This window comes from Dendropsophus ebraccatus, chromosome 8 (genome assembly GCF_027789765.1).
Source record: "Dendropsophus ebraccatus isolate aDenEbr1 chromosome 8, aDenEbr1.pat, whole genome shotgun sequence".
NCBI classification, from domain to species: domain Eukaryota; kingdom Metazoa; phylum Chordata; class Amphibia; order Anura; family Hylidae; genus Dendropsophus; species Dendropsophus ebraccatus.
The window spans coordinates 10,887,417-10,897,820 of NC_091461.1; the positions used below are offsets into that span (position 1 = coordinate 10,887,417).

Here is a 10,404-nt window from a genome sequence, read left to right on the forward strand (position 1 = left end):
TGTATTCGGCCTGATGGGAAACAATCGCTCGCTCTGGGTCTGGACTCTCTGGTTACCAAGTAAAAACACAAAATAGACCATCAGCCGACTGCGATCAAAGGAAAACGTGGAAGACTGTATCAGGCTGGGTAAACATGAGCAGGCAGGAGGCCGGCCGGGACATGGACACTGAGCGAATGGAAACAATCTGCTGAACTTACAGACTCTCTGCCCAAAGGCAGCAGGCATCGCGGACCAAGGGGTCCGCGTCGGGCATCGCTGACCAAGGGCCCGGGGGGCGTCGGGCATCGCTGACCAAGGGCCCGGGGGGCGTCGGGCATCGCTGACCAAGGGCCCGGGGGGCGTCGGGCATAGCGGACAAGACCACTCCCCCCCCACCCGGAGGCGTCAGGTATCATGGACTCCGCACCTCACTTATTCTGAATTGTTCAGGATATAGACAGAATGGATGACAATGCAGTCTCATCGATGACGGCACTGAGGCATGAGGAATCCGATATCCCGCGTCTCAGCACTGCTACAATCTGCCACATCACCGAGCAGGACGAGAAAACTGCAAGGAAGCAGGAACATGACAACCAGAACAGGCCGTCCCCTGCCAACACCTCCTGCCAGAGCGTCTGGTGTGATCGGGCTCTGGCACGGCCTGTGAGGGCCACGTGTGCTCCCTGTGATAAGAGACATGGTCGCCTGCAGACTGATCCGGCCATGGATGTTTCCATCAGATTACTGCAAGAGGAAAAGCAGACACCAGGGAACCAGGATCATATAGAGGACACGGGGGAAGCAGGATCATATAGAGGACACCAGATCACCGGGGAACCAGGATCATATAGAGGACACCAGGGAACCAGGATCATATAGAGGACACCAGGGAACCAGGATCATATAGAGGACACCAGGGAACCAGGATCATATAGAGGACACTGGGGAAGCAGGATCATATAGAGGACACCAGGTCACCAGGATCATATAGAGGACCACCAGATCACCGGGGAACCAGAATAATATACAGGACACCATGTCACCGGGGAACCAGGATCATATACAGGACACCAGGGAACCAGGATCATATAGAGGACACGGGGGAAGCAGGATCATATACAGGACACCAGATCACCGGGGAACCAGGATAATATACAGGACACCACGTCACCGGGGAACCAGGATCATATAGAGGACACCAGGTCATCGGAGAACAAGGATCATATAGTGGACACAGATGCGAAGAGGGAAACTGGGGCAAAGATCATCTACAGTGCACAAGGGTGCAGAGAGGAGCAACTACAGGACAGGAGGAGGATACACAGGGCCTGACATCACCTACAGGACAGGAGGAGGAGGACACACAGGGCCTGACATCTACTACAGGACAGGAGGAGGACACACGGGGCCTGACCTCACCTACAGGACAGGAGGAGGATACGCAGGGCCTGACATCACCTACAGGACAGGAGGAGGATACGCAGGGCCTGACCTCACCTACAGGACAGGAGGAGGACACACAGGGCCTGACATCACCTACGGGACAGGAGGAGGATACACAGGGCCTGACATCTACTACAAGACAGGAGGAGGAGGACACACAGGGCCTGACATTACCTACAGGACAGGAGGAGGATACACAGGGCCTGACATCTACTACAGGACACCAACGTGCAGAGAGGAACCTACAGCAATGGGGGAGCAGGACACACTCGTGCCTTCAGCTACAGCGATCCAGCCTGGCTATGGTCATCCATGTTTTGCAAGAGATTCATCCATTAGAAGAGGAGCCGTGACTGGCGCCAGAATAAAACGTGAATAAATAGGGAACAATAGGACAGTATAGAAAGCGATGCAAAGAATGTGAAAAATATTCACACCCAACAGCTAAATCTATATATAATAAAGGCAGAGCGCACAGTATATAGATATATATGTCAGCGCACGTCTCCCTCACACCAGCGGGTCTGGATTGTCTCACACACTAATGGAGGGAAGGAGATAAGAGGCCCAAGTGTTCCTGATAAATCCCTAAAGCTCCCATTAACCCCTACACCACCAAGCTGGTCACCTAGCTTTCCCAGGATCCTGAAATCCTATCCTGATTGTATCATGAACTATGGTGACCCTGTCAGGCCTTCATCAATCCAGCAGGATCCCGGCCCCACCACATGGGTTCACAGTAACTGGGAGTATATACAAAAAAAGTTTGAAAAAAAGTTTTGCAACTTTCTAAAGACTTTTGTCTTATGAGTGTCCCAATTCCAGGAGATCCCAACAATCCCAGGAGATCCTGACCACTACAGAACAGATTCCTATACTGGACTCTGGGTAGCCTGGGGGCCAGGAGAACAAGCTGCAGCTGCTGTAGAACTACAAGTCCCAGCTCATTCAGGTCACCCCGGGGTCAGTCCTGAGAGGACACTGGGATCAGTCTATTAGGGGACAGGAATGATCGGCATTCTTACACTACATATATAACTTGTGTTTTTTTGCTCTCCAGGACTTACATGACATGGAGTGACAGATGCCGGGGGATGGAGCCATGACAGCACCTAATCCCAGCCGGGACAGGAGGAATCCATACCGGGCTGGAGGCAGGGGGATCCACCAAGGGCTCAGCTACTGCGGCTCATGGCAGCGATACATGATCACTGGGTGCACTCTATAGCGGCGATACATGATCACTGGGTGCACTCTATAGCGGCGATACATGATCACTGGGTGCACTCTATAGCGGCGATACATGATCACTGGGTGCACTCTATAGCGGCGATACATGATCACTGGGTGCACTCTATGGCAGGGATACATGATCACTGGGTGCACTCTATGGCAGGGATACATGATCACTGGGTGCACTCTATGGCAGCGATACATGATCACTGGGTGCACTCTATGGCAGCGATACATGATCACTGGGTGCACTCTATAGCGGCGATACATGATCACTGGGTGCACTCTATAGCGGCGATACATGATCACTGGGTGCACTCTATAGCGGCGATACATGATCACTGGGTGCACTCTATAGCGGCGATACATGATCACTGGGTGCACTCTATAGCGGCGATACATGATCACTGGGTGCACTCTATGGCAGGGATACATGATCACTGGGTGCACTCTATGGCAGGGATACATGATCACTGGGTGCACTCTATGGCAGCGATACATGATCACTGGGTGCACTCTATGGCAGCGATACATGATCACTGGGTGCACTCTATGGCAGCGATACATGATCACTGGGTGCACTCTATGGCAGCGATACATGATCACTGGGTGCACTCTATGGCAGCGATACATGATCACTGGGTGCACTCTCTGGCAGCGATACATGATCACTGGGTGCACTCTCTGGCAGCGATACATGATCACTGGGTGCACTCTATGGCAGCGATACATGATCACTGGGTGCACTCTATGGCAGCGATACATGATCACTGGGTGCACTCTATGGCAGCGATACATGATCACTGGGTGGACTCTATGGCAGCGATACATGATCACTGGGTGCACTCTATGGCAGTAAAACATGATCACTGGGTGCACTCTATGGCAGTAAAACATGATCACTGGGTGCACTCTATGGCAGCGATACATGATCACTGGGTGCACTCTATGGCAGCGATACATAATCACCGGGTGCACTCTATGGCGGGGTACTTTTATCATTGTCAAAAGAATTGTGTGTATTTAGTAAGCACGAAGAGGGCTAGACCGCAAAGATACCCAAGACCAATGTCCCCCATGTGGCTCTGCAGTTGCCTTTGATGCTGGGAGTTGTAGTACTGCATCAGCCAGAGAAGTGTCTCATCCATCTCCCCATAGACCCTGAATGGTGTAATGGTGTAACCAGACCCGATCCATCTACTTGGCTAGAAAACAATGGTGTCCGACCCATCCTACAGCATTGTATTGCTGAACCAGAAGGCTCAGGCTGAACACGACTGCAGGGAATGCTGGAGGGCATGGAATTTACCTATAGACTAGTCCATTCTGTAGGTATTTATAGGGGTGTCTGGAGGAATTCCTCACTGACCCAGTCACAGGCCTCTCTATATGAAACCTAAGAAATATGTCGTAAGCTGGTGGCCCGGGGCGGGTGTCAGCGCTCAGTGACACGACACCCAGAGAATTATATAATCTCCGTAATTTGTGAGGGTAAAACCCCTGCCAGATCTGCTGATCAAAGGGACGACGACAGAACGGGGCTTGTTAGCCGCTAATGACGGCACATTGTGGAATACGACTCCCACCGGGTGCACCCTGACCGCTACAATGCCGAGCGGCGCCCAATACCAGGAGGAATGTGGCCCCCACTCATTATTACAACAATTAGGATAATTGTAAGCCCTGGGGGCCACCGGGCGCAGGGAGGGAGAACCATCACATCCAATTATATTTTATTAAACTGAAGACTCCAAATACAGTGATGGTGAACTCTGCACCCCAATTATCTACAACTGCTTCATGTCACCGTGTATACACCGCACACCCCTCAGCTGCTGGACCAGGTGGTATGATCCAAAACCTATCCTTACATGGGAGCTGTATTATAGTAGTTATATTCTTGTATATAGGAGCAGTATTATAGTAGTTATATTCTTGTATATAGGAGCAGTATTATAGTAGTTATATTCTTGTATATAGGAGCAGTATTATAGTAGTTATATTCCTGTATATAGGAGCAGTATTATAGTAGTTATATTCTTGTATATAGGGGGCAGTATTATAGTAGTTATATCCCTGTATATAGGAGCAGTATTATAGTAGTTATATTCCTGTATATAGAAGCAGTATTATAGTAGGTATATTCTTGTATATAGGAAGCAGTATTATAGTAGTTATATTCCTATATATAGGAGCAGTATTATATTAGTTATATTCTTGTATATAGGGAACAGTATTATAGTAGTTATATTCCTGTATATAGGAGCAGTATTATAGTAGTTATATTCCTGTATATAGGAGCAGTATTATAGTAGTTATATTCTTGTATATAGGCGGCAGTATTATAGTAGTTATATTCCTGTATATAGAAGCAGTATTATAGTAGTTATATTCCTGTATATAGGGGCAGTATAATAGTAGTTATATTCCTGTATATAGGGGCAGTATTAAAGTAGTTATATTCTTATACATGGGTTGTTTGGTAGATTACCCCTATCAAACAGACTTTATTGGCACCTGATAACAAAAGCTATGCGGCAGCCTTGTAGTTTAATACAGGGCTATGTCACCTGTTTTTTTTTTTTATTACGGTTCCTGTACAGAGAGAAAAGAAAATCCAAGTCCTAAAACAGACCTATATATACTTTCTTCTATAAGGTAATTTATTACACAACTAATCAGTTTATGGTGACAAACAAATCCTGTTAGGAGATGGACAGGTTTATTTGCCTCCTTCCCTGCAGACACTGGTTATCAGACATTGTAGAGATGAAAAGCCTCCCCGCTGGGACCATCAATAGGTTCACCACCCACCGGCGACCAGGATCAGGCCTGGAAAATTAACAAGCCGCTCCCCTACGTCCATTATAAATGGCTAACAAAGTCATTATCCCTCCCGCCAAGGCAGCACTGTATACAGAGATGTAGCAGTAACGACCGGGATAAGTCCTAGCCGCAGTCCTATGTAACAACACTGGTAACAGTGTAGCTCAGCTCTACTACACCGAGGGCGAGTGTGGGCTCTGGTAACAAGGAACTCAAAGACTTTACAAATTCTAAAGAATAAAATGTTTCGGAAAATCTTCTAAAGTTTTTTTTTTTTTACACTTTGTTCACATGAATAAAAGATACTTTCCCTTTCCTGAAACCTTCACTTTCTCCCACTTTGCATATAAAATACCTTCAGAGGGAAAGTGTCAGACACCTGGGGGTGGAGGGTCCTGAGAACAGAGGGGCTCAGGGCTTCGCATCAATAAGCGTTCAACCTCATTGACTTCAAAAAGGTGAAGCCAGCGGGAGGCGTCACAGCTGGACAGAGGAGGAGGAGGAGGAGGAGGAGGGAAAGAAGACGCACTTGTTTGATTCCTGTGCCGCCCTGCAAACTTGTCCAAAGGCCCAAAAAAGCAACATAAAAAAGCCAAGCAACTAACATAAAAATCAACACAAAATAGTAATAAATATAAGAACATGGTATTATACTAACATAATAGAACTTGCTGACTGTATCCCCCCAGCCTGGGGCTCTTCAGTGGTTGGAAAACAATTCCGACCATACTCTGATATGATGAGAGTTGTAGTTCTGCAACACTGCTCTATAGTGATCTTAGTCAAACCTTTCGGGCTGATAGCGGTGGTATGCTTCTGTGCATTAAAGCTGCGTTCACACACACTGCCATTGTGCTCACCATTCCCAGCGATGGGCACTCAAGACCCAACTCTTAAAGGGGAACTATCAGCAGGTTAGACGAATCTTACCTGCTTATATGTCCCTGCTGCACAAGAGACACCAAGGAGGAAGCTATCTCTCTTATTTTCCTCCTCTGCGTCATTCTGGTGATTGAGCAGACTGACAGTGGGAGGGCAGGATCAGCGCTATGGAGGTTGGCAGTGCAATAGGGGGCTATTGGCAGGTTAGATGTTCCCCTTTAAGAAATCATAGCAACACATGGTCTATGGGTGGGCATCCTCAGGGTACCACCAAACCCTCAAAACCTCCTGAGTAGTAAAGACGGCTGTCCAAGGGGACCCAAGAACACATCACAAGTCCATTCAAAGTGCACCTGACTGCTTATAGTCAACCATGACATCTTAGGTCTCTTGGGACTGGATCCATTGGCTGACCTCTGAATGCTGAACTACTAGGTCTATTGCTGCTACTACTGTAGACTGGCTCTACTGAGGCACCAGGGCACTTGGTACCGGACTCTGGACCATTCATACAACTTTTGAGGCATCTCTGTATAATGAAGCCAACGCCATGTTAAAGACAGTGGAATATTAGAAAGAATAATGTTCAGTCCTGGTCTCCCCCTAAACTCTCCTTGCTGGGAAATGTGGTTCAAAAGTGGAACGGGTGACAACTTTAGAGGTTCAGGATAATATTGGGGAACGCTGGGTGATGGGGGTATGTGCAGACCACGACTGCAGTTACCTGTGGAGGTGCACGGCAGAGCAGGGTGTATGGAGGTTGCAGAATAAAGCTGAGACCGCTTACCAATAGGGGCACCGTGGGGGTCTGCACAATACTGGGGTATTAAGAGGAGAGGAATGATGTTGGGGTCTCTGTAGCTGATGGATCCGACTGTAAGGGGTCCGGGGTGGGTGTCACTAGGTGATCCTGCAGCACAGAGGTGTGTGAGGGGGTTGTAAGATGAATACTGGGTAGCACCCATCCGACATGGAAAGGGTCTTCAGCTGTTGCATGCTGGGAGCAGTTACTGTGCATGCTGGGAGTTGTAGTTCTGCAACCACTGGGGATGGTGGGAGAGCATTCTGTTACAGGATGAATTATGAGGAAATCTTTCAGGAAGCCCTGGGCCCTCTGCATGGGTCTCGTAAACATGTCTGGGACTTCTGGGTTTGATCCATTCTCGGCTCATGAGGTTATTGAAATAATTAGAAACACTTCCCCGACTCCAGGGCTGAACCGTCCCGAGACTCCGTCCAAGAGCGAAGATGACAGCTCCAAAGCATGACATCAGCCCGGGCGGGACAAGAGGGGGCGCCGCAGAGGGTCCGCAGATAAGCCGCCCTGTAACTAAGAGCCACAGACTGCACCGCACTCACATTACACAGTACCAGAGGAATCCTGCAGAGCTGACAGGTGCAGCAGAGCCGGGCGCTATATAAGCTCTGCTACATCCATCTATACAGCAAAGTGACAGATAAACACACTGACACATAATAGTGAGAGCAGGAAAACCCTCCGCCCTTCCTGAGAAGCCCACAGCCCCGGGTACTCTGCAGGAACTGATGCTTCAGTGAGATTTACCACAGACACACCTGTGCCAGCCGCCCAACACATCACACGTGCCAGTACAGTGCCCGGCACGCCAGGGGGCAAGACCTCCACAGTGCCCGACACGCCAGGGGGCGAGACCTCCACAGTGCCCGGCACGCCAGGGGGCGAGACCTCCACAGTGCCCGGCACGCCAGGGGGCGAGACCTCCACAGTGCCCGGCACGCCAGGGGGCGAGACCTCCACAGTGCCCGGCACGCCAGGGGGCGAGACCTCCACAGTGCCCGGCACGCCAGGGGGCGAGACCTCCACAGTGCCCGGCACGCCAGGGGGCAAGACCTCCACAGTGCCCGGCACGCCAGGGGGCAAGACCTCCACAGTGCCCGGCACGCCAGGGGGCAAGACCTCCACAGTGCCCGGCACGCCAGGGGGCAAGACCTCCACAGTGCCCGGCACGCCAGGGGGCAAGACCTCCACAGTGCCCGGCACGCCAGGGGGCAAGACCTCCACAGTGCCCGGCACGCCAGGGGGCAAGACCTCCACAGTGCCCGGCACGCCAGGGGGCAAGACCTCCACAGTGCCCGGCACGCCAGGGGGCAAGACCTCCACAGTGCCCGGCACGCCAGGGGACAAGACCTCCACAGTGCCCGGCACGCCAGGCGACAAGACCTCCACAGTGCCCGGCACGCCAGGCGGCAAGACCTCCAAAGTGCCCGGCATTCTAGACGACAAGACCTCCACAGTGCCCGGCACGCCAGGGGACAAGACCTGCACAGGGTGACAACTTATAGCATAATACCTTGGTAAGACTCAACAATGCCCAGCAGGGTAAACATCAACAGCGCCTAGCATACCTGTGCTCAACATACCTGGGTAAACCACAACATCCAGTATACCAGAGTAAACATCAACAGTGCCCAAAATATTAGCATTAACCTTGGCAGTGCCAAACATACAAGAGTAAACATTATGGCACCTCATATAGCATAGTGGTCACTAATAGTGCCATGCAAACAAGAATACCAGGGTCACCAGCAGCAGCAGTGCCCAGTATGCCAGGGTCACCAGCAGCAGCAGCGCCCAGTATGCCAGGGTCACCAGCAGCAGCAGCGCCCAGTATGCCAGGGTCACCAGCAGCACCCAGTATACCAGGGTCACCAGTATATAGCTGTGTCACATTACATCTGCAGGAACACACGGCCGATGCAGGCGGGGGGCTACAGCTGAGCCCAGACCCCCATCCCTGACATTACAGGTCGCAGCCAGCACTGCACCCATCACCCGTCACTGCAGCAGCCACATCACCCAGCGGGGGGCAGCGTCACCCCAAGACCCTGGCATCAGCCTCTTGATTGAGAACATCTGCCCCATATACCCTATACACCCCCAGGAGGGCAGATAGCCCCCACCCCCCCAGATTACCATAGTGACAGCCTGTCCCCCCCAGATTACCACAGTAACAGCCTGTCCCCCCAGATTACCATAGTAACAGCCTGTCCCCCCAGATTACCATAGTAACAGCCTGTCCCCCCAGATTACCATAGTAACAGCCTGTCCCCCCAGATTACCATAGTAACAGCCTGTCCCCCCAGATTACCACAGTGACAGCCTGTCCCCCCCAGATTACCACAGTGACAGCCTGTCCCCCCCAGATTACCACAGTGACAGCCTGTCCCCCCAGATTACCACAGTGACAGCCTGTCCCCCCAGATTACCATAGTAACAGCCTGTCCCCCCAGATTACCATAGTAACAGCCTGTCCCCCCAGATTACCACAGTGACAGCCTGTCCCCCCAGATTACCATAGTAACAGCCTGTCCCCCCAGATTACCATAGTAACAGCCTGTCCCCCCAGATTACCATAGTAACAGCCTGTCCCCCCAGACCCCTGCAGCCAGCGGACACCACCTGGGGGGCTGCAGGGACCCCAACAATATGCTGCTCCCCCCTTACACCTCAGGATATGGGGGTGACGGGCTGCACATCCCCCGGGTCCCCCCATCACCTCCCCCGTGCCCCCTCCCCACATCCCGCAGCATCCAGTACCGCACTGCAGCCGCACACCTCAGCACCGCAGCGCAGCCCGGAGCACACCTCAGCCCCGGAGCCCCCCGGCCCCGCACAACCCCCTCCTCCTCCTCCCCGGGACCGGAGCCCGCCGCTGCCCGCCCCGCACCCTCCACCGTCCCCGGACACTGCGCTCACCATGGATCACCCGGAGCTCCGCTCTCCACAGCCGCACTCAGCACACTGCCTGAGCCGGGCACGCCCCCTCTGACGTCACACCGCGGGGAGTGCCGGGACGTGGAGGGCTTATCCCTCATTGGCCACAAACTATCCAATCACGAGCGACCATGCCTGGGACTACATCACCCAGACGCCTATGCGGCAGATAAAGCGGGGAGAGAGGTCGCGGTGACCTGACAGTGTCCCGTGCTGATCCCGACACCTTAACCCCTTCCTAATCCCTGCTGGAAGCGACTACACTATTAACCCCTTCCTGC

General features: G+C 52.0%; 1 protein-coding gene across 3 annotated transcripts in view; it reads right to left on the reverse strand.

Annotated features, from left to right (window-relative positions):
- The window catches only part of ADD3 (adducin 3), a 58,961-nt gene extending 48,792 nt beyond the window's left edge, over positions 1-10,169 (reverse strand). For all 3 annotated transcript variants that reach the window (XM_069979799.1, XM_069979800.1, XM_069979798.1), the window contains exon 1: positions 10,106-10,169. The gene's annotated coding sequence lies outside the window, so the exon portion shown is untranslated. The remainder of the gene's footprint in view (positions 1-10,105) is intronic.
- Positions 10,170-10,404: the final 235 nt, after the last annotated feature.